General features: G+C 47.7%; 1 protein-coding gene across 4 annotated transcripts in view; it reads right to left on the bottom strand.

Annotated features, from left to right (window-relative positions):
* Positions 1 to 27,641, bottom strand: part of CUX2 (cut like homeobox 2) — a 224,129-nt gene that overhangs the window by 183,246 nt on the left and 13,242 nt on the right. The window lies entirely within an intron of this gene.

Below are 27,641 nucleotides of genomic sequence, written 5' to 3'. Positions count from 1 at the left end.
CAATTTTTATTCCCAGACCTTCTACAAACGCACTCACAGTGACCACCAAGACTAGAGCAGATCCCTACGAAACGGAGCCCTGGGGCAAGGCTGCAGCACTCAGCTAGTCAGAAGAGACAAGCCCGAAAGGCCCACGTCAAGATTGCATTTCTGTAGCCACGTCACAGTAGTTTGTGCTTTAAGGTGACCCTGGAGAGGCTTGCAGGGGTTCCGAATATTCCCAGTGAAATCAGTGGGCTGACTCACGGGAAGAAGAAGATTGCCCCTTCTCAAATGACTGCTTCTCGGCAACAAGCAGCACTTCAAAAAGGCTCTGCCTAAGTGCGAGCCTTTCATATCGCATCTGATGACATGTTGTGTCAAACCCCCAGTCAGATCATCAAAGTCTCCTTTTATTGGGCACGGAGGGGGGAAAAGCAACAGGCAAGGGGTGTGGGTACAACATGCCTAAAAGCAGAACTAGTTTGGAAACAGCAACTTTGGCCTATTTACACCAGTAGGCCGTACCGGTCTGCTTGCGTTTCGAAGCCTGTCTGCCTAGAAAGGGCTTGGGGACCTGCAGTGGAGTTATACCAGGAATGAATTTGGCTATTAAAAGCCCAATCAAACACCAGGCGCTCAGATACCACAGGGACGGCCGCAGCATCAGACCTGAAAACAAGAGAATCCAGCAAGGTGTGGGGATGTCCCAGCGTCCCTTTGGCTGCGACTGGATTGCAAGCGTTTAATACCCTGCAATAAAACCAGGCACTAGTGGGACAAGCTGGGCATGCAAAAGCGAAGGCCTCAAAAATCAGGGGCTGCTTCTGAGAAGTTAGGCCTAAGCAGCAGTGAGCGACCGAGGCGGTTGCCATGGATGCCAACATGCAGGGGTGCCAAACTCCGGTTTGGGGGAGAGGAGTGGTGTGGTTTGCATGTGCCTTTGGGGGGCAGGGAATGTTTTTCAGCCTAGGCAACAAAACACCGGCCACTCCAGGTCTAAGTGTACACGTAGAGCCAAATTCAACGCTAGCATAAGCAGAAGTGAGTCCGCTGCAGTCATGGGAGCTGTGCCTGCTTTGGCAGAGCTGTGCGGGAGCCCCCCACCATTGAGACCCAGCGTTGCGAGAATCACCATAAAATCATGAGAATTTACAATATTCAGTGTTACGTCTTCAAGCCCCAACCCCTGGAGTCAGGTGATCGTGAACATTTCAGATTTCGGGACAAATAAAATAAGGGTCTAGCCCTCATTGCCGCGCAGAAAAGCTTCAAAATGGGACCCAGGTGTGAGCTCAAGGCTCAGAAACCAGAGCACAAAGAATGAACATTTGAGTATTTTTTTTAAATCTCATGATTTTTAATCTAACCATGTGATTTTGGGGGGGGGCGCTGACTCATGAATTTTGAATGCTTGGGGTTCGCAATACGGGATAACACACTGCTGGCAACACTCCTGAACTCTGAGAAGGATGGATAAGATGAATAAGGGCTTGTCTATACTTGAAATGCTACAGACAGCTGCTGCTGTAGTGCTTCAGTGTAGATATTGCGTATGCTGGTGTGGGGACAGAAGGGGTCTCCCATCAGCATAGGTAATCTACAGCCCTGAGAGGTGGTAGCTATTTCGACAGAAGAATTCCTCCATCAACCTAGTGCTGGCTATACTGGGGATTAGGTCAGCTTAAACATAGCTCTTGGGATGTGGATTTTTTACACTTCAAGTGACGTAGCTGGGTCAACCTAACTTTTTAGTGTAGGTCAGGCCTAAGTAGCGGACAGCATTTGCCTGGAATTCATTGTTAACGGATGTTATCTTGCTAAAAGAGACCTAAACAATTTCTGCTAACTCTGAGGCAGGTAACTCATTACCCATCTGGCTATAAAAGAAGTGAGAGATTTCCTGGGGGAAAGAGGATAAAGGGTGTGGGCTGAGCAGTCCTGAGGGAGGAATCATAGGATCAGAGAAAGTCTGAGCTGATCTTCACTCATTGTTTCCTTAGTGAATAAAGCAGGACCCCACAGCTGCCTGAGTTTGGACTCTCCACCACATGTGGATTATGTCTGTATGGCAGGCTGAGGAAGGCACCTGATTGGTACTTTCCCCTTGAAACACCTACAATTGGATTCTTCATTTTGAAAGCTCTCCCATTCACCAGCACCTGCAAAGTTCCTTACAGCCACAGAGCCGCCAACTGCCTTTATGAAGCATAAACTGGACAGTTCCTCATTAAATTACAAAAGACACTAAATGCTGATTATCTCAATCAATACTTCCTAAGCACTCGTTACTAAAAATCAGGGCAGCCAGCCCTCTCCTCTTTACAAAAATGTTTTTCCTTTTAACTAATCTCAGAAAATAACTAGGAGACGTCGAGGAGGTAAGCACATTTTCCATCACGGAAATAAACTTAATTTTAAAGTCATGAACTTATGCCATCCATTGCGCTCGTGAAAATAAAACCGCCAGGGATGATATAATATGCATATTTAACCTTCTGATGCTGCTAATGTTTTTAACAGAAACTGATATATCGTCCATTCCTGCTGACAGGAGCAAGAGTCTATAAGCTATTACTGTGGCTATTAGCAAACTGCCTATTTCCTGCAGTGTTACTTCCAGGTTGTATAAGAGAGCCCTTGGGCTTATGTTACTGTAATAACATTGGGCACTATATTGCTCTATACTGGAGCTTTCCACTTAGCCTACTGCAAATTTTTCCCAAACCACTGCTTTGGTCTAACACTCCACTAGACACATCAGAACGTATTGTCTGGTGTTATCTGCCTTCAGTGTGCAGGGGCAACAGCTTCACCCCGGGGACTAACAGACGGTGGCTAACCATTTATAAACAAAGCACTGTAAGAATTCGCTCTTACGCTGCACCTCTTATCCAAGGATCTCAAAGCACTTTACAAAGATTATTTAGCCCCCATGACACCCACGTCAGGTAAGCAACTCTTGTATTGTCCCCATGTGACAGCCAGGGAAACCGAGTGGTGATGTGATCTGCAGGCCCTTATTAAGTGACCCGTGGCAAGTCATTTACCTGCCTCGTGCCTCAGTTTCCCCAAGTACAATGGGGATAATAATACTCCCTTCTTCATAGGGTTGTAGCAGTGATGCTTAATTCACCTGACCATTAAGTGCTTCGGCCCTGCAGACAGTGCTTTACGCTTACAAAGCGCCTTCTATTGCCATGTCGATTTCCTTTTAAACGCAAAGATGATCCTTGACAGCACGTTCCACCAAGGAGAACGGCTAGTATTTACCCCAATCCCATCTGGAATTGTATCTTCTTTATAGAACCCTAGCAGACTGGGGAAGGCACTCATGTTCATCTTCCCGGAGCTGCCCTGAGGTTCTCCTTCTCCTGTTCTCTTACCATATATATATTTTTGGAGTGAGCCTGCTCCAGACACAGCCATCATAACGCAGATACAATCAGCAGCGGTTATAGCCCTGCATGACACAGAGACCAAGGAACTTGCTGGCTGAATTCAGCGGAGAAAAGCTCAGCAGTTCTGCCCAGAACAGCAGGTACCGTTCTGGAGAATGTACATTTTAGAAATCATTGAAGCATGGATCACTGGAGCCCAAAAGACACAAAAACAGGCTCTATCGTGTGCATAAAGGCCGAGACCAATTACGATTTCTCTTTAAAAATACGTGTGGGGGAATGGGGGTGGCGTTTTCCTTCTGTGCTGCTGAGATTATTTGCCTGGCCCTGCAGTCTTCACTAAAGATACTTGTTAATGTTCTCCCTGATGCCCAGGAAGGATCCCGAGCTGCACACTTGCTCCCCCACAGGAGGACTCTATGCCCCAGCTGCAAGGCAGCCTTCCCCTTGGCTTTCTGGCTATAAAGCACAAGCGGGAAAGCTCAACAGAGGTGGAGGAAATATGCTAGGGCCTGGTGAGCTCCTGTGTGTATTCGTGCCCAGGGAATGCCGTGCTGTGGAAGCTGGCAGGGTGGCAGTGCTGGGTGGTGAGGCCCCCTGTCTATCTGCAGCTTAGGCAGCAGCAGCGCCAGCTCAGGCCCCTATGCGGCTTGCTCCAAGTCACTGGGAAGCAGCTGAGATCAGGAGGTTGCATTGCAGGGTCCCAGCAGTCCAATGATACAGTGATGAGTGCCACAGAAATGCCAAGTAAATAAATGAAATAACAAGGAGGCTTAGCTCTTCGTCGGTGGCTCTCAACGCAGGTTACAGAGGAAGGTCAGTATTATTTGTCCCCTTTTCACAGATGGGGAAACTGAGTCACAGAGCCGCGAGGTGACCAGTGTCACACAGCGAGTCAGTGGCACAGCCTGGAATAGAACCCAAGTCTTCTGAATCCCAGCCCAGTGCCATCACCAAGGTTGCACAGTGACATCTGTTCTCAAGTCTGTTGCAGACATGTAGCTAGATCATGCAAAGGCCCTGCTAGTGAGTTCTTGAGTCCTTGCAGATCACACCCCTATTGTGTGACCCACTGCAAGTCATTTACCGTCTCTATTTCCATGTCACAAGGCTTTCCTACCTTCATTACACAAGGTGACTGAAGCACAGGAGATTTCACAGGAACGTTCATATTCATGCTGGTAGTCGAATTTTTCAGGACACTGAAAACAACCCATTGCACAGGGAGGTTTAAAAAACATTCACAGGTGTTTAAAATGCCATGTAATCAAGTTACCAAAAATATAAATAGTAAGCATTAAAATACATTAAAGCAGTAATTAAATTAGGCCATTCATTCCCTGAGAGCGCTTGCTGCTTCCTATTTCCATAATAGCCAGAAGCCCGTTCCGTTTGGCTGTTGTGGTTTTAAAGCACTCGCTAAGAAAAGTGTCAGGTTGAAATCCCGTTCGGAAGAAGTGGTCGAACAGGTTGCATGATGGCTGTGCTGCTGTATATTCCACACATCTGGAGCCAGTTCTGAGACCCACTTCTGCATATTCTCCCATATTCAGGGGAAGTGAGCACTCGCGAGCATTTTTAAATAAGATGCAAATGTTAAAAACACCACGGCGGAAGATATGGCCAACAGCAAGCCCCTCTGTAACTGTAATCTTAATTGATCCATGTGAGAGGGAAAATATTTATTTAGGGTAAGGAGATTGTCAGAAGGCAATGAGTTTTAAAAGTAAAATTACAATGCACGGAGGGCAAAACTATGCAAATTACCATTCAGACTGGCTTCTTATTATCAATATCTGCCAGCAAAAGGCCTTCCCAACTGGTCTGTCAGCGCTGCTGTATTAAAGATTACTTTGTGGTTGCTCATTGTCTTTACAAAAGGAATGTCTATGGCTGTTAGGATGCAAGGATGAAGTGATGCTTTCAGTTGCCTTTTTGCTCTTAAAACGTGAACAGCACAATCCCTCTCCCACCCCCCAAATAGATATTTCTAATGTATTAAGAAAACTTGGCTCCTTTAATATTAAAAATAACAACGGAATTGGGCAAGCTATTCCCGTCTGAAACTTTGCCTTTGCTCATGCACAGAACTGGTCTAAAGACCCATCCCTGTTACATTCATAGATTCATAGATTCATAGATTCTAGGACTGGAAGGGACCTCGAGAGGTCATCGAGTCCAGTCCCCTGCCCGCATGGCAGGACCAAATACTGCCTAGACCATCCCTAGTAGACATTTATCTAACCTACCCTTAAATATCTCCAGAGACGGAGATTCCACAACCTCCCTAGGCAATTTGTTCCAGTGTTTAACCACCCTGACAGTTAGGAACTTTTTCCTAATGTCCAATCTAGACCTCCCTTGCTGCAGTTTAAACCCATTGTTTCTGGTTCTATCCTTAGAGGCTAAGGTGAACAAGTTCTCTCCCTCCTCCTTATGACACCCTTTTATATACCTGAAAACTGCTATCATGTCCCCTCTCAGTCTTCTCTTTTCCAAACTAAACAAACCCAATTCTTTCAGCCTTCCTTCATAGGTCATGTTCTCAAGACCTTTAATCATTCTTGTTGCTCTTCTTTGGACCCTTTCCAGTTTCTCCACATCTTTTTTAAAATGCGGCGCCCAGAACTGGACACAATACTCCAGCTGAGGCCTAACCAGAGCAGAGTAGAGCGGAAGAATGACTTCTCGTGTCTTGCTCACAACACACCTGTTTATGCATCCCAGAATCATGTTTGCTTTGTTTGCAACAGCATCACACTGTTGACTCATATTTAGCTTGTGGTCCACTATAACCCCTAGATCCCTTTCTGCCGTACTCCTTCCTAGACAGTCTTTTCCCATTCTGTATGTGTGAAATTGATTTTTCCTTCCTAAGTGGAGCACTTTGCATTTGTCTTTGTTAAACTTCATCCTGTTTAACTCAGACCATTTCTCCAATTTGTCCAGATCATTTTGAATTATGACCCTGTCCTCCAAAGTAGTTGCAATCCCTCCCAGTTTGGTATCATCCGCAAACTTAATAAGCGTACTTTCTATGCCAATATCTAAGTCGTTGATGAAGATATTGAACAGAGCCGGTCCCAAAACAGACCCCTGCGGTACCCCACTCGTTACGCCTTTCCAGCAGGATTGGGAACCATTAATAACAACTCTCTGAGTACGATTATCCAGCCAGTTATGCACCCACCTTATAGTAGCCCCATCTAATTTGTATTTGCCTAGTTTATCGATAAGAATATCATGCGAGACCGTATCAAATGCCTTACTTACATTATGGACTTGATGTCAATGGAAAAGCTCCCCTTGACTTTAATGCTCTGACCAGCTAAACACAGAGCCACCATTACCATTATGGCTGGAAGAATTAGTTGCCAGTCTTCAATTGAATTTAAAAATTAAGGCCAGAGCCTCAGCTGATGTTAATCAGCACAGTGCTTCTGTCATTTATACATTGGCTGAGGCTCTGACCCTAAACTGCTTTCCGTAGGGTTGGTGCTCCTTGTGTGATCACTTTCCACAAACAGGCCACATGTGTTTAGTGGGAACGTTTGTGGAATCAGCGGATAGTCAGCGAGTGCGAATTCTGAACTGTATAAAAGTGAACACACAATCTAGGTGTTGTGCTCATCCCATGGGGAACAGAAACAATCGCCATGTAACCTATGCAGCCAATCAAATCTAACCAGCACTGCATGTGTTTTTAATAGCAACACCTCTCACAAACGATCTATAGCCCAACAACTACTCATGGAAAATAGTCGGCAAATTATTGCCAACAACAAATAAATATGGAAAAAGAAGAACAGGAGTACTTGTGGCACCTTAGAGACTAACAAATTTATTAGAGCATAAGCTTTCGTGGACTACAGCCCACTTCTTCGGATGCATATAGAATGCATCCGAAGAAGTGGGCTGTAGTCCACGAAAGCTTATGCTCTAATAAATTTGTTAGTCTCTAAGGTGCCACAAGTACTCCTGTTCTTCTTTTTGCGGATACAGACTAACACGGCTGTTACTCTGAAATAAATATGGGAAAATTATAAGCTGCTCATAAAAAAAAAGTTTTCTTAGGAAGAGAGGAGCAAAGACACCCAAGAGTGACCCTGTCCATCTGCGCAAGGCAGGTCAGCAATATCTTGTGCTCAGCAATACTGAAGACAGCCAACAGATCTGAGAGAATCATGGGTGTTTGGGGCTAGACGCTCAGCGGGTGTGAATGAGCAGAGAGCTCCTGGCCCCAACAGTTTACCAGCAGATCCAACAGTCAAAGTCATTTGGAGAAGGAAGCCGCCCCCTGACAATACAACACAAACAGGGGGCTTGGAGAGTCTTGTCCCATTCGGGTTCTTATACAGAGTCTTGCATCGTAGCCTGAGAACAGCTTCAACAACGTGACTAGCATCTGCGTGCAGTGCTTTCTGTCCTCTCCCCAGGGGGTAAAGAGAATGTGGAATCCCCACCCCGCCCCCAAGAAATCCACTGATCCCACCCATGCAGCTCCCTCCACATGGAATTGCACGCAAGCCTCAGATTCACCCAAGAGAAACCCCATGATCTTCTATCACCAGAAATTCCCACCCCTTCTCCGTTTGATGTATATTTCCCAAAGAAGCTGTCCCACACCGCATGAAGACAGAAGTGGGGCAGGGCTGGGGGGGGGGGGTTTACATTCATGAACATTGCGGGGGGTCACCTAGTGGCAGCAAAACCCATCAGATGTTATTGGAAGAGACCCTGAAGCTGGTGAAATGCGAGGACGAGACAACGTTCCGGGTCAAATACAATCAGTGAGCAATAAACACAAGCCACATGTGTGGATCCACCGGACACTTTCCTGGCACTGCCGTTTGGTAGGGCAAGAAGATAATAGTGCGGACACAGCAGCGATAGTCCTTTCTAAGCAGACGGGACCACGCCGTCACACGGACAGCCCTGGAGACCGAGGTGTAGATGGGCTTGAACAACATTTAAAATTGTATCCGCTCTTTGCAATGAAACAAGCGTCCCCGAGGCCTTAGCGAGATTTGGGGACACAAGCCCATCTGCCCTGGAAGACACAGCAGTGATTTTACCATGTTGCAGAACAAGGACGTTGTACGTACAACACCTCCATGCGGCTGGTTTAGTTGCATGAATGGGAGCAAAGACACAGCAGTTTCTGTGCCAGGGTTAGCACACTAATTGGATAAAGACCAGGGCTAGATCTTGGCTTCTCAACACGTGGCAGACTTTGAAATACAGTCTGATGCTCTGCCCACCCGATGGTTGCAACCAGACTAACAGCATCCCTGTTGTTGCATCAAGGTTTCTAGTGGAGTTTCCCAATCCGAGTGGAGGGGGCTTTTTCAGAACCCCGTTACCAGCTTGCCGATGTCCCCCCAAACACCATTCTACTGGCATTTTTTTCATTATTCCATCAAGCAAGATTTCCTCGTTTGTAAGTAAATGTTTTTCCATCAATAACAATGGATAACTAAATCAAACCGTTAGCGCGTACTCTTATCTCTTAAACAGACCCATGGATTTACTAACTAATCAGTCGATGAATCAAATATATGATTCAAGTCTGACGATAAATCCAGCCAGTCTATTTTGGGGAGGAGGGAGAGCCGCGGCCATGCTGAGTATTTGCGTATTACTAAAAACAAACAATCCTGTAAATAAAGAGAACCTCCATCCTGTCTCCACAATGCTACTCTTATTGAGTGAGTCAGATGTTCTGCTGATTAAAAATTGATCCATTTCAAAATCTAATCAACAGAATAGGATTCTTTCATATGTTATCAAGGCAGCTGCTGACAACAAAAACCAAACCTGTTATTAACCCATGAACCCCAATGACCTGAACCTGGCTGGGCCCTGAAACTGTAAATTATTCAGTAGTCCAAGAGCAATATTGGAAGCCTGATGAATTTATGCTCTGACTGGAGTCTTTGTGGGTTAAAGCCAATATCCCAGACCCATTGGTCCCCGGAGAATATAGTTCATGACATGCTGCCACTCTGTGTCATGACTGTGAATACATTACCAGCGTCTGCTCAGTTTCAGCTTTCAGATGTCTAGGCCTTATTTTAAAGTGACTTTCTGGATTCAGTGCTGCACAGTGGGAGCAGGAGACAGCTAAAAGGTGCTGTTATTTAAAGGAGAGAAAGGGAGAGATGGGGGTTTTCTCCCCCCCTGCAACAAACATGATCAAAGGCATTGAATTAAATCAGTAAGGCTTAGGGCTTTAAAGGCAAATACTTCACTTCCCTGTTTTAAAAATCGCTAGATTGACATGGCTCAGTGTAAAGTATATTTTTAAAGAGACATATGCTACCCACCTACGTTTTGCATTGCTTCAAGTCTGGCTTCTCAGGAAAATCTGAGCCCCTTGACCTTGAATTAGGCTGCATTTGCCAATTATTTCTTGTTAAAACAAAACCAAACCAAAGCAAATAACTGAGGAGCCAATTCTGCTCGCACAGTTACACACCTGAAATGGCATTCAGCGAGCCTGCACTGCTCCGCCAGCGTGGAGTTCCAGGAGTGGGAAATCTGGGGGAGAATCAGCATGGTTGCACCGGTGTAACGATAGTCAGAATTTGGCCCTAACTAATGAACTGAGGTTACTACAGCACCGGACAGAAATAGTATTTAAATTTTACATATATATCATGAAAGTCACAGACATATTCCCATTTCAGTGCTTATACCGCATTTCTGACAACGCTGGCAATGAGCTGCATTTGAAGTTACTCTTTTACTCAAAACAGCACTTTCCTCCCTTACACAGCAAACAGAATTTCCTTCTATTCTTCCACACATCACAGCAGGGACCTCCTGGGTAGTTGAGTCCATTAACTTCAGCGGGAATGGAAAGCTCTCAGCACCTTCTAGGATTCACATTTTCTAAAGCGAAAATACTGTCTGTTATTCTGGGCCAGAAATCTAGAGAAACACGGACTTCATTTCAAATCCCATGTCAGCAATGCATGAGGCCCAGACCCCGCAGCTGGGGTAAATCAACACAGTTCCCCAGACTCCAAAGAAGGTAGGCTCTTTTACACCGGCTGGGGATCTGGCCATAAACTATAAGGCTGAAAAGTTAGTGCATCTGCTAGCCTATAAACATAACAACAAACAAAAGAATTGACTACCTGCTATCCAGTCAAATACAGCTATATTAGCCCAAATCAGCATGGAATTGCTTTGCAAATCAACATGCATCTTTGTGTTTTTTCCTAAATGGACTAAGATATAAATCATATTAAAAACAAAGGCCTTGTGATAAAACCCTCTCAAGATGCTACAACAGGAGCTTTTTAAAAACTTGCTTTGCAAACGCACACTGAGGTTCGTTTATATTCCACCTCGAATGCAAACGTTTTCTGTTGATTCATAGACTTTAAGGCCAGGAGGGACCATTACATCATCTAACCTAACCTCTGGGACAACGCAAGCCACGCAATTACACCCGGTTACCCCAGTGGTGGGCCCAATAACTTATGCTTGACTAAAGCATATCTTGCAGAAAGGCCTCCAGTCTTGATGTGAAGACAACAAAAGCATCCATCATTCCCCTTGGCTCTCTGTTCCAAAGGGTAATCACGCTCACTGGTAAAAGTTTGTGCCTTATTTCTCATTTGAATTTGTCTGGCTTTAACTTCCAGTCATCGGTTCTTGTTATGTCTTTCTTCAATAGATTGAAAGGTTAATGGTAACCAGATACTCAACACAATAGTAACAACAAGGGGGAAGGAACGCAAGCCAAAATAGGGAAAGAATAAGAAAGAATATTTAGATAAGTTAAATGTATTCAAGTCGGCAGCATCTTATGAAATTCGTCCTAGGGTACTTAAGGAACTAGCTGAAGCAATCTCGGAACCATTAGCAATTATCTTTGACTGAGAACTCATGGAGGACATGTAAGGTCCCAGAGGACTGGAGAAGGGAAAACATAATATCTAAATTTTAAAAGTGGGAACAAAGAGGACCCAGCGAATAACAGACCAGTCAACCTAACTTCAATACCTGGAAAGTTACTGGAACAAATTATTAAACAATCAATTTGTAACCACCTAGAGGACAATAGGATTACAAGGAATAGCCAGAATGGATTTATGAAGAATAAATCACGCCAAACCAACCTCATTTCCTTCTTTGACAGGGTAACTGGCCTAGTGGATAGGGAGGAAGCAGCATCTTGATTTTAGCAAGGCTTCTGACACTGTCCTACATAATTTAGGGAAATACTGTAATACTGGATGAAATTGCTGTAAGTGGATACACAACTGGTTGAAAGTCTGTACTGAGAGTAGTTATCGGTGATTCACTCTCAAACTAGGAGGGTGTACCTGGGGGAATCCCACAGGGGTCAGTCCTGGGCCCATGACTAGTCAATATTTTCATTAACAACTTGGATAATGGAGTGGAGAGTACGCTTATAAAATTCGTAGATGACTCCAAGCTGGGAGAGGTTGCACACACTTTGGAGGACTGGATTGGAATTCAAACCAACCTTGACAAATTGGAGAATTGGTCTGAATTCAACAAGATGAAATTCAATAAAGACAAGTGTAAAGTACTTCACTTAGGAAGGAAAAAAATCAACTGCACAACTACAAAATGGGGAAGAACTGGCTAGGCGGTAGTACCGCTAAAAGGGATGTGGAGGTTTAGTGGATCACAAATTGAATACGAGTCAACAATGTGATGCAGCTGTGAAAAAGGCTAATGTCATTCTGGTATGTATTACCGGGAGTGTCATAGGACATGGGAGGGAATTCTCTGGCTCTGCTCAGCAAGCATGAGGCCTCAGTTGGAGTTGTGTGCTGCTCTGGGCACCGTGCTTTAGGAAAGATGTGGCTAAATTGGAGGAAATCCAGAGGAGAGCAACAAAAATTATAAGAGGTTTAGACAACCTGCCCTATGAGGAAAGGTTAAAAAAAAAATGACAATGTTTGTAAAAAGGTGACTGAAGGGGGGACCTGATAGTCTTCAAATATGTGAAGAGCTGTTATAATGAGGACAGGTCAACTGTTCTCCATGTCCACTGAAGGTAGGATAAGTAATAATGGGTTTAATCTGCAGCAAGGAAGATTTAGGTTAGCTCTTAAGAAAAACGTTCTAACTATAAGGGTAGTTAAGCTCTGAAATAGGCTTCCAAGGGAGGTTGTGGAATCCCCATCACTGGACAAGAACAAGCTCGACAAACCCGTCAGGGATGGTCTAGGTTTACTTGGTCCTGCCTCCGTGCAGGGGGCCGAACATGATGACTTCTCAAGGTCCACTCCAGCCCCACATTTCTATGATTCTAGATTCAGAAAGCCTTTAGTCCCTGTCTAGCAGTTTCATTTTCTGAATTTCACAAGCTAACACAGAAGTGTTGTGTTTGGGTTTCCAATAAAACATAAGATGATTCACACACTTTTGTGTACATTTTATAGGAAAAAAGTGTCTATACATCTTAGTTTTTGTAAACCCCACACACTTTAAAAAAATACTTACTTTTTTTTTTTTAAACCAAAAACTACTTGATTGTGGCCCTATAGTAAACTTTCTATTTAACAAAAACTAACTGGATGCAGACAGCATTGTACAGTCATTCAATTTAATTCACCTAGAGCGATAACCATAAAATATGACAGAGCAAAACACTGGCGCCATATAAACTAAACTCAAAGACTACAATGAATCTTCGCTTAAATAATAATATATTTATAAGTTTAATGCCTCTCCAACCTCTCCTTAAAACCAGAATAATCCTCCAGGGGCATCCTTAGACCTGCAAATATCGATCCTGTCTGGTCTGTGATTTCACTGTGAGCATCATCTCCAAGGAGCACGTGATGCTGCATGCACTTGGTGCCTTTGGTGGAAGTTGAACGTACTTCCTGGCATCTTCATAAAACATGGCTCACCCCAGGTTGTAGAAATGATGCGAAAACCCTACAGAGCCCAGATGTGGCGCTGATCCCCTGGTGCTACTATTGAAGTCAACGGGAATGTAAAGTGCTCACAGGTCACCTGCTGTTATATACCTGATACTGCAGAATTGGCATTACCTAGGCCAGGTCTACACTAGCCCCCTAATTCGAACTAAGGTACGCAACTTCAGCTACGTGAATAACATAGCTGAAGTTCGAAGTACCTTAGTTCGAACTTACCTCGGTCCACACGTGGCAGGCAGGCTCCCCCGTCGACTCCGCGGTACTCCTCTCGTCTAGCTGGAGTACCGCAGTCGACGGCGAGCACTTCTGGGTTCGACTTATCTCATCCAGACAAGACGCGATAAGTCGAACCCAGAAGTTCGATCGCTCGCCGCCGAGCTACCGGGTAAGTGTAGACCTAGACCGGGCAAAAAGCCTCTAGGGGTAATCTGTATCACTTTCCTGCACTCTTCCACCCACAATTCGTACACGAGTCTCCCCCAACATCGAGGGAACTTCTGCATGCAGAACATGGTCCAGAGTAACAGCCTATTCTGCAGGTATCAGAGGGGTAGCCGTGTTAGTCTGAATCTGTAAAAAGCAACAGAGGGTCCTGTGGCACCTTTGAGACTAACAGAAGTATTGGGATCATAAGCTTTCGTGGGTAAGAACCTCACTTCAAGCCTTGCATCTGAAGAAGTGAGGTTCTTACCCACGGAAGCTTATGCTCCCAATACTTCTGTTAGTCTTAAAGGTGCCACAGGACCCTCTGTTGCTTTTTAGCCTATTCTGCAATTATATTAGCATAAAAAAAGCCAAATTCTGCTTTCAGTGTAACTCCAGAGACACTGAGGGAGTGGGGGAAAGAGATCGATCTGGACTAGCTGTTACTAGTGATCTGGTGGGGAAACCGGTTTCAGTACGGAATGAAGTGACAGTTAATCGCAGCCCTTCTGAGAACGGCAGCTCTTTGAGGTGCAAGAGAAGAGAACTGTAAATGGATGATCAGAAAGGAACTGCCGATAGTGCTGCAGAAATAACTTGCTGTCTCCAAATGGGTTTAAACTGGCATTATGTGCCGTCTGCACCTTCCCCGCTCTTGATGTGGCTTCTGCGAAGACATACACAAAGCCACTGTCTCTCTCAAAAGTTTTTGAAATCCCAAGGAATATCCTGTATGGTCTGTTTCTCGGATCTCCCATATGGGGAAGTAAAATGTATCAAATTAAATCCAGGCATAATTCAGAGTTGGGCACAGAACTTCCCCAAGAACACTGACCTGGGAGGGGGGGGAGTGAGCCTCCGCGCTGACGCCTCTGCCCCCGCCCCACTGTGGATGTCGCTCATCTGCATGGAGGGAAACCATGAGGAGAGCAGGATTCTAGAATCCCAAGCAGGGATGCATGGGAGAGGTCCCTGTGCGCAAGGTGGGGTCATGTGATATCAGCCGCCTGTTTCATGACTGCTTCATCCAGACCAGGGAGACTCTGGACCGGACTAACTCCATTGACTTCAGCATGAGTTCTGTACATCAATCCGGGAGCGAGACAGCCAGCAAGATATACAGGGTGAGTCTATATCTCCAGCTCCTAGGCGGAGACGCAGCAGGCAGCTCCGCGCGCTCCTCCACCCACAGGTGCTGCCCCGGCAGCTCCCTTTGGCCGTGGTTCCCGGCCAATGGGAGCTGAGGACCCAGCACTCAGGGCAGGGGCAGCGCACAGCCCCGCCTGCTGCGCCTTCACCTAGAAGCAGCCAAGACAGGTCGCCACTTGTGGGGAGCCACCCAAGTTGAGCGCCCCCCAGATCCAGCACCCCAAGCCCCCTCCCATGCCTCAAACCCCTGCCCCAAGCCCGCATACTGCACCCCCCCGATGCCCAAACTCCCTCCCAGAGCCTGCGCCCCCTCCCACACCACAACCCCCAGCCCCAAGCCCCCTCCCACGCCCAAACTCCCTCCCAGAGCCCACGCCCTGCACCCCCTCCCACGCCAGAACCCCCAGCCCCTCCCGTGCCCAAACTCCCTCCCAGAGCCCGCACCCCCTCCCACACCACAACCCCCAGCCCCCTCCCACACCCAAACTCCCTCCCAGAGCCCGCGCCCCACACCCCCTCCTATGCCACAACCCCCAGCCCCCTCCCTCACCCAAACTCCCTCCCTCTTAGTTAACCAACATTTTTCACTTACCGGCACCCCCCATTCCCCAAACATGCTGGATAAAGCAGCTTTTACTGTAACACTGTTGTCTATGGACAGCAGCCAGATCTCAGATGGATAACTGAGGGCCACGCCACACCATCCCAGGGCGAAGCTGGCAGGAAGGGGACAATGTACCGAGAAAAGGCCTTGAGGTAGCCCTCATGGAGCTCCATCCTGATGGGGCCAAAACCACAAGTCTCTAAACCTACAGATCCACAGAGATGTCCATCCCCAACCCCGTGTGATCTCAGGAGCTACATGGAGAAGGCCTGTCCCTCCCACTACACCATGGGCCCTACTCCCATGACCCCATTTGGCAGGATTGGTCTCTCTCGCTGCCAGTGAATCCCCAGTAGGTATCAGAAGTAAGGTCCTCAGCTGCGCCTGCTCAGTGCTGCTGAGACCCTAACGAGACAGTCAGGCTGCCTGACAGACTGCCCAGCCTGATTGGCTGAGGAAGCCAGCAGGCTCGTTCTTAGACCTAGCGGCAGCAGTAGCTCACTGGCTGCTCAACGCACATGCCCTCTGCCTCCCTATGCTCGTCTCTGCAAGCCCTGCTCTACTCCTCCACCACTTCAACCCAGATCCTGCCCTGCACCCCACTTTGTTCCCATCCCGTCCCAGCCTTGCTCCTGCCTTCCCTGACCCCGGTAATCCTGTTCTGACCCTCGGCTCAGATTCCTGACTCCGACTCTGCCTTGATCCTTGGTTTTGGCATTCACACGCCGACCAGTAGGCCAGATTGACTCTGCCTTGCCACTAGGTCAGACTCCCACTTCGACCACTAGGCCTGACTGCCTACAACCCGATTCACTGACAGCAGGTCGCTTTTAGCAGCATTAGCTTCCATTCAGCAATCCCGGGGGAACTGGTAACTGAGAGTGGCTCCTCCTCCTCCCCTTGGCATAGCCCTGAAATCCCTAAGCCCCAACTCTGCTGAGTTGAGGAACAGGGCCAGGGGAATGCGCCCTGCTGGGCCACTCTCAGAGAAGGGCAGTCCAGGACCGTGATGAGAATGGGCTAGTCTGCAGGATGGACTAGCTGCCTACAAAGAGCAGAGCCACTGCACCCGAGTCCCCTGTCACCACCCTGCTGTCCCAGTAAATCCCAACCCATTTTTATTTTAATTCACCTTCTACAATGTGATCCTTCTGTACACGAAGCATCTCCTGCCCCCCGCCCCCGTTCTACGCCCAGCTCTGTCTCCACTGACAGCAAAATCCTAGAAACTGCTGCCAGTGAAGAGTTTACAATGGACTCGATTCATCCAAAAAAAATAATTTTTCCTTTAGGCTGCAGTTGTATGTTCTCAAGGTTTCAGCCAGGGGCGAAATATGGGATTTTACAGACAAGAGAAAAGCCCTGGAAAAAACAGATTCATAATAGGGATAAGAAAAGACTTAACCGAGGTGGCGCTGGTCAGTTCCAGAGAGAGAGTGTGAGTGAGTGAGTGAGTGTGTGTCTGTGTACACACATGCAAGCGTAAGCATGCCCACACACATGCAATTCAAAGGCCCAGTGCTTCATTACTTTCAACCCCCAAAGTCCCGCTGCCTTCAATGGATACACAGGAATGGAGGATCAATGCTGGAGAGGAGTGAAAAGCAAGAATTGTTTCACGCAAGTGTTTCTAGTCCATTCTGTTTTGCTGAACATCAACACCAGGGGCTGTGAGTTTCCCCAGTTAATTATATTGCAGGATTTTCTGAGCTCATGTTCCAATTCCAATTATAAAGCAACGGAAATCCTAGAACCTCGACCACCTGATCAGAGTTCTGAGCCACGTGGGTGTGAGGAGCTAACATCACCTTGGGATTGGAACTTCTGAAGCCCTCACAATGCAGTTGAATATCCAGCTGTCCATTCTTTTCATGCCCTGCTCTCTCAGAGGGACTCACGAAAGTCCCAATCCACCAAGCTGGCAACTTCAAGGAAGGTGCATCGCATTTCCCAGGAGGCACTGGGCATCTCGCAGGATCGGGCCCTCAGCGTGTCACGTCGCAAGAGTCACTCCATTTTCGGAGCTCGCAGGAGCCATGCCCAGGATGTCTGAGGGAGAGCCAGCCTTCACTCTCAACCCTCGGCTGCAGCAGATGCTGTGCCTTAAAAAGCCATAAAACTCTTTTACAACCAAAGATAAAATTTGATATTTTTCAAAGATTTTTCTTCCATCGGAAGTTGCCCATCCTGTTGATTAAGCAGTTTGCAGGAGGTTGTCGGGCGTGGGGGGGGAGGGGGTTTATCTACTTTTATCACAGGGTAGCTAAGCTCTGAAAGCTTCAGTGGCATCGGAACTGACCCAGTCTAGCTCTCACTCTCCTTTCTTCACTTGACACAGAAATGGCGCAATCAGTCCCAAGTGGCACAGACATGAAATGTTATTTCTGTTACATAAACTCTTGGATCTGGGCATTTCAACCTCTTGCACAATTAAAGAGCTGAGAAGACGAATCGCTTAAATACTGAATTCAGGTATTTTGAAAGCTGCATCCATGCATTACCAACAGAAGAGAACTACTAAATATTGACTTTTTTTTCCCCTCAAATACAACGGCATTTTGAAAATCCAACCAACCAAGCATCCATTTTACAAGAGAAACATATCACACGGTTGCTTAACCACCACCCTGAGAGCAAAATTCTATCACTCCAGCCCCCTAGATATTCCCACATGGCCAAAATTCTGTCCCCAGTTATGCCACTGTAAACTGAAATCAAAGCAGATACTCCAGATTTAGGGCTTGATTCAAAGCCCATGGAAGTGAATGGAAAGACTCTTTTCAATTTCAATCGACTTCAGGTCAGTTCTTTATAGGAGTAAGATCAGAGCCTGCCCCATTCATTCAATGGGTTTTAAAGAAGTTGAGAGTCAAGACAGGATTCAGCCCTCCTGAATGTAGGGTTACCATACGTCCGGATTTTCCCGGACATGTCCAGCTTTTGGGGGCTCAAATCCCCGACCGCGGGGAAATCCCCAAAAGCCGGGCATGTCCGGGAAAATCGGGAGGGAGGGCTGGGCCGGGGTCGCGGGGCCGGGCGCGCCGGGCCGGGGTCCAGGGGCGCAGTGCCGGGCCGGGGCCGCGGGGTCGGGCCGCCGGGGGGGTGCGCTGGGCCGCGGGGCCGGGAGCCGGGCCGCCGGGGGGGTGCGCTGGGCCGCGGGGCCGGGAGCCGGGCCGCCGGGGGGGTGCGCTGGGCCGCGGGGCCGGGAGCCGAGGGGTCGGGCCGGGAGCCGGGCCGCCGGGGGGGTGCGCTGGGCCGCGGGGTCGGGCCGCCGGGGGAGTGCGCTGGGCCGCCGGGGCCGGGATCCGGGGGGGTGCGCTGGGCCGCGGGGTCGGGCCGCCGGGGGAGTGCGCGGGGCCGGGGGGGTGCGCTGGGCCGCGGGGCCGGGAGCCGGTGGGTTGGGCCGGGAGCCGGGCCGCCGGGGGGGTGCGCTGGGCCGCCGGGGCCGGGATCCGGGAGGTGCTCTGGGACGCCGGGCCGGGAGCCGGGGGGGTGCGCTGGGCCGCCGGGGCCGGCCGGCAGTGCTGGGCGGGCCGGGGGTGGTCGGCCGGGGGCCAGGGCCGGCACCCCAGGGCCCGAGCCGACCCAGGCTGGAGCCGCCGGGGGGGCCAGCCTGGGCCGCACCTCCTCCCCCCACACCCCCCCTTACCTGCCCAGGCTTCCCGCGAATTAAATGTTCGCGGGAAGCAGGGGAGGGGGCGGAGACTTTGGGGAGGGGGCGGAGTTGGGGCGGGGCTGGGGGCGGGGCCAGGGCCCCGTGGAGTGTCCTCCTTTTGGAGGCACAAAATATGGTAACCCTACTGAATGTGCCTATTGAGTGTGCTAATCCCAAAAATGTTAGGAGTTGGAGATGGAGGAGACATACTAAGTAATGAATCTACTCAATATCATCAACCTCATAAATTCAGAAATCATGAGATTTATTATTTTCAAGCCAGGTCTCTTTTAAAATAGTAAGTTGAGGTTCTTTTTATTTGCCTTCTAGTTTTTGAGCCTAAAGAGTTTGTGATTTCAAGCTTTAGAGCAAACGTACATCTTTTAAAATTAAAACTGGGAGTCTCATGTGGATTCCCACAGTGAGGCTTTATGGAAAAAATGCAAAACTTGTGAGACTTGTAATAAAATTGTGAGAGTTGGCAACATTCACCAGGATTGCTCCCTACAGTCTATTGGGTCCAACCTAGTTTGTCTCAAGTAACCAGACTTCCGCCACCTCCCGACGGAAGGTCCTTCCATGCTTTAGCAGCACTGCCACACCCAGTTGTGTTCATCTCCTTGCTTAGCTGTTTTGTGCAGCTATAAAGCACATACTGCTGAGTGCTGTCCAGTGTGCCATTATGCCAATTTAATATTGTTACCAGTAAATGTCAATGCCCCATTTCCTCTGTCACTGTCTAATGAAAATATCATACTGATTTGGACACAGCAGTAGAGAATGCTGCAGATCTGCCCCTTGATAAATCAGACATATTGTATAATTTCATTATGCTACACTGCAGATATTGGTAAACAGGCCTTGAAAGAGAAATTCAGCCTAAAAGGCATTTGGAAGGACTGGATACCAGGGGGAAAAATATCACCCATGTTTTTACAGACATCAAGATTTCTTTTTATACTAGTCACCCAGTAACCTCTATTCCTCTGTCTAAGCATGCTCTGGTGGGGCTAGATTCTGCCAGGAGAAAGCCTGGTGTAATTCCGCTGCAGTTAATGATGCATTATTGAAGCTAATGGAGTTACTCAGGATTCACAAAGGAGTAAGTGAGAGCGGGAACTGGTCTCACAACAGGAATGGCCCTTTTGCAGTGTAATATATGACCTATTTGGTTTAACCACCAGCACTCCAGCAATGTGCATTATCTGTGATGATGTATGTAAACAGCTACTGATTTGTCTCCTCAGCCTACCCTTATGTAGGAAGCAATCACTCCCTTTGCACTGCCAGGGGAAAAGAAAAATCTCCCATGATCACCGATTTAAAGAGAAGTAAGATCTTCCCCTTCACTTCCTCCTCAGTACCTAATAATCACACTTGTGTGAAGCTGTTGCCGTACATAACGAAAAGGGAAAGCATCCTTGGAGAGCCTAACAATCAGACAATTTTTAAGATCATGGAGCATTAAACCAATCCCAATAGGGTTTACTAATCAAACAGCCAAATCCTTCATAACCAACCAATCCCTACAGAGCAATTAAATCCTTCCCCTTTAAAACACTTGGCATACTGTCTGGGGACAAAAAGAAAAATTTGCAAAATTCATTTGATAAATTAACCAGGGAAAAGGAAGAAGTGAATCAAGCTTTGTTCTTTTCATTTTTTTTAATTATGGAATTCACAATGCCTGAATAATGTTTAATAAGAACTATGAAAATTCCTAACAGTATTACAACACAACACAAAAGAATTAACCTGGTTACCGTGAAAAATTGCATATTTAATTAAGAACAGAGAGTTCAAAACTATCCAGAGATTTCAAAAGTACTGTTGCCTAAGGGCCTAAATTACATGCTTGCAGTGCTGCTAACAGTGCTAGTACGCACAATCATTACCCAAGTGCCCCCATTAAGTGACAATGGGCAGATGACATCAAATTCATTTCAAAAGCAACAGGAATTGAAGCATTCACTTGGGTAGTTTGAGGGAAAGCGACTATCCTGCTGGTACAAATCAGACCCCTTGTTGATAAAAGCAATAATTAAAGAATAATGTTAATTAGCCGCTTTTATTTGGAAGAAAGTACAGTAGCAGGAGACTCTTAAGTACTGGAGTCAGAGCTGCACAGTTCTGTGCAGCCTTCTCCTTGTGGAAAATTAAAAAGAGCAGCAGCCTTCCTCTGGATTTCCACGGGACGATCTGCTAATCAGATATTTGCCTGAGCAATACTCGTAGGCTGGATTACAATATCCGCGCTCAGGAAAAAACAGTGCAAGAGAGAGAAGCAGCAATTTTTGCAACATACTAAGCTTTATACCAGAAAACACCAAATCCCCTCCTATTCTAACCTACGTGAGGGTCACAGAACTCGCAATGTGGGCCAACTGATGGGGTACAGCATGAAAGCCAGGCTCTTGCAGAAATTAAGAGTCAACTAGGATTACTGTAGTGTAGCCCATTCCCAGCCTGCTGCATGGCACATCCGGTAGCACTTTCGTTCGGCTCAAGGGTGGGGAACTAGGGTACTGAGAACTCCACGAACGTGGGGCCCAGGTTAACCATGGTGGTCTACTTACACTTGACGTTTGTAATAGTTTATGCTGTACCAATACAGGCACTGAAGTGCTCACATCAGGCGGATACCATCAGCTCAGGACATATTCCACAGAACAATACAGTGAACAGCACTTCCCATCTCTAAAACACATCACAACACACTAACCTAGTCCCAGGCCAGCCCTGGGAGGTCGATGGTGGTATTAGTGGTCTCCCCTTTTCACAGGCAGGGAAGCCAAAAGCCTTCAGTGGGAATTACACCAGGGATGAACCTGGCCCCCACCAACGAGCAGACGAGCCCAAGGCTACGCAGCAGGGAGCGGTAGTACAGCGCAGGCCTTCCCCTCTGGCAGCAATCAGGAAACTTTGCAGGGGGGAAATCAGCGAGAAAGCTCCTTCGAGCAGATCTAGGGGTGGAGCGTCACGTGTGCCGGGCAGCTACCAGAGACATGGACTCCAAGCAGGGACTGGGGACAGCACTTAGTAGGAAGTCCCGAATCTTCCCCTACCCAGCAGCTAGGGGCTGGCCCACCTGGATGTTGCCTCTGGACTCTGCTGGGGCTTGACGTTGTGCTTTCACATCTACCCCCCCGGTTAGTCGGCCAGCCAGCGAGTGCCTGGCAAACGTAGTCCAAGGCTGGAAACTCAGACTCAGGCTGGGAGAGAATAACGTAATTTCTAGCTCGGCAGCTCATTGCCTAGTGAGCAGTTTGCACGGACACAAACGACATTCTGCCACTGGCCTGAACCCTGCGTGCCAACACTAGGTGGGGGGGGGGGGAGTTTGTGCACTGAATATGGAGAGCGGAGAGCAGGCATTTCCAAGCCATCTCCCAGGTGGGAGGGAGCTACGTACCCAGCTCCACGCCTTTGTGGGCTCGGGGGGGGGGAGGGAGGGAAGAGGGGGGCACAGCCCGCAGCACATTGCAATACATTGTGTCATCCCCCACAAGTACCAACCAAGATGCTCCCCGCACCAGCAAGGAACTGGGAAGGGCAACACATAAAGCCTGGAGTTTAGTCCAGAGGATCACAACAACGCAAAGGACCCACCAGGCAACCCACCCGCCATTCACGCCTGAGATCATCGGACAAGAACTTTCCTCTGTCTATGCCTTTTATAGATTGCCGGGATTGTAAAGCCATGTTCACGATCCTTCCCCCGAGTAGACCTATTAATCCTCTCAACAGCACTCCCTTTGTCTTACCTGGCCCATCACGCTGCCCTGTCTGTCCCCTGCTCTGTGATCAGCATACCCAAAACAGCTGATCCCCAGACCACGTACCTCATGCCACTCCCCCTTTCCCTCCAAATGTCCCAGTTTTGCAAAAGCATCCAGACTTCTTCTTATCCTCCACCAGGTTAACAGCACCATGGAGGCAGCAAGATTTTTCCATGTATCCTTCTGAACAACACACTTACTCAGTCAGCCAAATAATCTGCTAGGTTTGATATTTCCTCCAGTCGCTCAGAGCACCAAGAGTGCAGCATGTGTTCAGAGCAGAGGAGGGAATTTTCCAGCCACTTCTGTCTTCCCAATCTTCTATTAAAGCATCAGACAATGCAAAGGACACCGCCTGCAAGCGTGGCTCTCTCTGCAGCTCTGTAGCCTCCGATTCTTTCCTCGGCAGTTCTTCGGGAGTCACCTCAGCTCCCTCCTTTCCAATCCACAAGCAGACCTTCAGACAGCCCAGTTTATGGTATTCTCCGTCTTAAGTGTGTTTGAAACAAACCCTCGTTGGAAACAAAAGACCAGGCCGGACCTCTGGGTCTAGACATCTCTCAAATGAAGAGAGTGGGGGAGGAAAACGATCATGTTTTTATTTGTTAAAAGGTCTCTGCACTTTATTCTACTCTTTGCTCCACAGCAATCCAAACCTAAAGGTGAGGTCCTCAGAATGGATACAGAGGATCGAGGAAAGGCATTGTTCTGACCATAAAGACAGAGGATTGGCCAGACAAGGCAATGAGGCTGCTTTATAAGCATCTCAGAAAGGAGGAAGACTCCATCTGCTCTACATATGGAAGGAACACAAGACTCTGCTAGACTCAGTGGTGCCATCGTGCCAATCTCTCAGTTCCAGACTAGACAGTCTATCTAAGGAGTAATCAAAAGACATTTTTCTCTGCCCTCCACATTCTGTAGCTGCCACCACGCATAAGGGCAAGCGCCAGACAATGTAATCCCAGTACTTAACAGGGACGTGGGATACTCAGGACAGCACAGTCGGTGCGGCAGAGAGGGTCTACCTAAACAAAGAAGACCCCAGAAACTAGGTAAGTGGTATTAGTGGCTGGGAATTCGACACTTTAGTGTCATACTCTGACGAGGATTGTTCCCTGGAGGGGAGGAGAGCCGAGCCGCCATCAGGGTAGGTGCAGTCTACAGACTCATGAGATCAGTAGAACCACAGTAACTACCATGACTGTGTAGCCAGTGCCCCCGGAGCCTGAGCAGCTCTACCTGCTCATCCCAGCTCTCGGATGAGGGCATCTCCTCTTCGCTAAAAGGACGCGAAGGAGACAAAGCCGCCATGGTCGCTATAAGGAGACGCCCAAGGGGTTCCTGAATCTGCAGAGAGTTTAAAGCAGAAGTTCCAGTGGATACGGCGCTCCAAGGGACTGGATATTTATGTGGATAACCGGACTAGCCATCGTTATCATAATTAATAAACATTATGGGAGGGATATTAACCCTCAGGCCTCAGACAGTCTCTAACTATTAAGGGATCAGGATGAGACCTAATATAGGAGGCAGATTACCCCACATTTGACACCTTCCTCAGAGACAGGACACTGGACTAGAGGGGCTGCCATCTGATCTGGGCCAGTAACTCCAGTGTTCCTATGGCAGTAACTTTCGGCTATCACTAGTAACCCCGCAGCACCATCAGCCTAGAGCACACTGACACTATTCTACATCTGTACGAAGGCCCGGGGTCTCCGAAAGGGGCAGGAGGGTTTAGATATCAGGTAGAATGTTCCCTAGAGCCTTGGTGAGTTAGGAGCCATAGGGCCATTGCCTTTCGCAGACAGTTCTCTCCAACTCCACCTGTCATGGGAGAACCTGAACTCAGAAATCCAAGCTGACTGATGCAGAAGTTACAGTAGCAGAAGTGCACAGGTAAGAACGTTAAAACTTATTTGCAGCACAACTGGATCCATTAGCGCTATTCAAATGAGAACCAAACAAATGACATCTTTCTACCATCCAACCTAATTCCCACCAGCCGCCATAAACTAAAACTGTACAACCCCAATAAACTCTCCAGGAATCAAAGCACGGCTCATTATCAAATCACCCTGCTGATGTGCTAAACCAGGGGGATAGGCGGACCCTGGGCCAAATCCAGACCACCAGATGCTTTTGAACGGACCCCAAAATCTTTTTATTTACTTATCACTATTGTTTTTTTTATTATTAATTATTTTCTTCTGGACCTTGACAAAAAAAATTGACTCCCCCTGGGCTAGACTGATTCTAAAACAACTACCACACACCAGTCAGACACAGCAAATGAGGAAACGTAACCTTCTGCAACACAAACGTGACTTCTCCCAGAGGCACTGAGCACATGCATCTCTGACAAACTTTATTCAGAGTTTCTGGAGCTCAGCAGCACTTCTGGGCAGGCCCTCGGTTGTCTCACTGGTTAGAGAGGAGAGGACTAGAAGTCAGGGCTCCTGGGTTCTATGCTAGCAAGACCCTGGTCTCACAACCCAGCCCTCTGGGTTCTTGGGTAGAGCCCTGTGTGGATACAAAATCTGTATCTGAATCCTGTCCACCATCCTCAAAAATGGTCCATGGATATCCGCGGCTATAAAGCGGACTTGCAAGGCTCTGCCCTTGGCTGTTGCACCGCAGGGACTCATCCGGTTACCCGGGAATTCACAAACTTGGGTGGGCCAGCCTCAATGGCTCCTTGATCTGCTTCCTGATTGGCCACCTGGTCTTGACCCTGATTGGCTGATGACCATACATAAACTTCCTGTTTCCTTTCTGACCTTGGCTATTGCCCGCTAGTTGCTACTAGGATCCTGCCTTGCCTGACCCTATCTTGCTGCCTTCCCCTTGGATTGGATCTCCTGGGTACTGGAACTCTTGCGTCAACTCTGACCACTGATCTGGACTGTCCTTCAATCTGCCGGTCCCCTGGGCAGTACGTATACCAGTTCTGCTACCGTCTTGCTGTGTGGCAATGGGCAAGACACGTAACATAACTCACCAAGATCGTTTATGCTTCCGTCACGCCATCTGTAAAATGAGGGTGGTAATAATTACCGAAAGACCCGAAGAAGAGCTCTATGGGGCTCGAAAACGTCTCCTTCTCACCAGCAGAAGTTGGTCCAATAAAAGATATTACCTCCCCCACCTTCTCTCTCTACCTCTCTGGAATTAAGTCATGTGCATGAGTGCCTAGAGATCCTCGGCTGAAAGCAGCTATCTAGGTCCACATGCTGATGATTATCAATAAAGAATAAACGCACTGTGCATCCAGGTTAGGCAACAAGATGTCACTTAGCCAGCGCTGCCACTCTCCCCAAATCTCCCAGATGAGTGTCTCTGCCTATGCACGTTACAGCACTCAGTGCCAGGAATCAGGTAATATGTTATCCTGACGGAAGAAAACAAAGAAAGCCTGAGGTCCTAACTTCAGTGTAAAACTGCAAGAGCGTTACCCACAGGCAAGCGGGCCCCACTCAGAGCAGCTGACGCATGGCATAGCTCCCACTAGAGTAATAGTTACACCGGATTCAAATTGGCTATTTACTTTTTTAGAAATCTGTGTCGCAGAACCAACTCGCACGCACACGCAGACCAATTAATATTCAAACAGCCCCCCATTAGCTGAGAGTCACTTAAACTGCAGCAAAATAAATACTCGGGGGTCCTGGTTCAGCTTCTGGGAAAACGTTACACCAAACTAGTCAAAAAAATAATTACACGGTGAGGCGACATTCAAAAGCACTGAGACCATTTTGGAAAAATATATATATATATATATATTATATATACACACACACACACACACACATACATACACACACATACATATACATGCACATACACACACACACGTGTGCGTGTGTGCGCGCGCACAATCTGGCATCTAAACTTAAAACAAATGACCTCTTCTTGTTGCGCAACACCAACAGCCAGCAGAAAAGCGCCAGCCGATGGAATTCTGCAAAAAGGTTCTTTGTTGCCACTGCCAAAATAAATAATATTAATGCTCAGATAAAGCAACAGCAATCCTTAGATTACACACAATCCTTTCAACTGGCTTCTTTTCTCTTATATTGTCATATGCAGATGAGTACAAAACTGATTTAATCATTAGCCCCCCCACCCACCCAAACAGCCAGAGCAATTCCTGAACTGCCATCGGAATCTGCCATTCAGTCTTCCTGGGATAACCGAGGGGAAATTCACGTGGGATAGAAAATCCCAAGAGGGGTGTGAAGGTATGTATGCGCACACAGAGTCTACATGTATGTCCCACCGTCCCCTCCTGGATGGAATCAGAAATACTCATCTATGTAGCATAGATCCTATACCACTAACAGTTTACAGAGAGACTCATTTAGTTTAAGAAGCAGGGGGTTGTTCTTTTGGACCAGGAGACTCCAAGTTCTGGTCCTGTGGATACACAAAGTCCCACTAGACATGGATTGTAGCCGAAGGACAACTGTGTATTCCCCCAGTGGGCATTGCTTTGTTACAATACTTGGCGCTTGCATCCTTGAAGTACTTATTGGACGCAGAGTGTTTTGGGTGGGCGAGGGACATGGGATTGGGCCCAGTAACTCTGAATGCAGTGGGCCCCAAATACAGTACACCAGCTTTATAACGGAAGGCAACTTGGGCAGTGGGACACGGTATCATGAATACCAGGAAGGGGAACAAGTATTAGCAAGTTCTACGCAGATTTCAGTC

The sequence above is a fragment of the Malaclemys terrapin genome, chromosome 16 (assembly GCF_027887155.1).
Source record: "Malaclemys terrapin pileata isolate rMalTer1 chromosome 16, rMalTer1.hap1, whole genome shotgun sequence".
NCBI classification, from domain to species: domain Eukaryota; kingdom Metazoa; phylum Chordata; order Testudines; family Emydidae; genus Malaclemys; species Malaclemys terrapin.
Note: the sequence above shows the minus strand (reverse complement) of the source record. Positions and strands in the feature narration are given on the sequence as shown.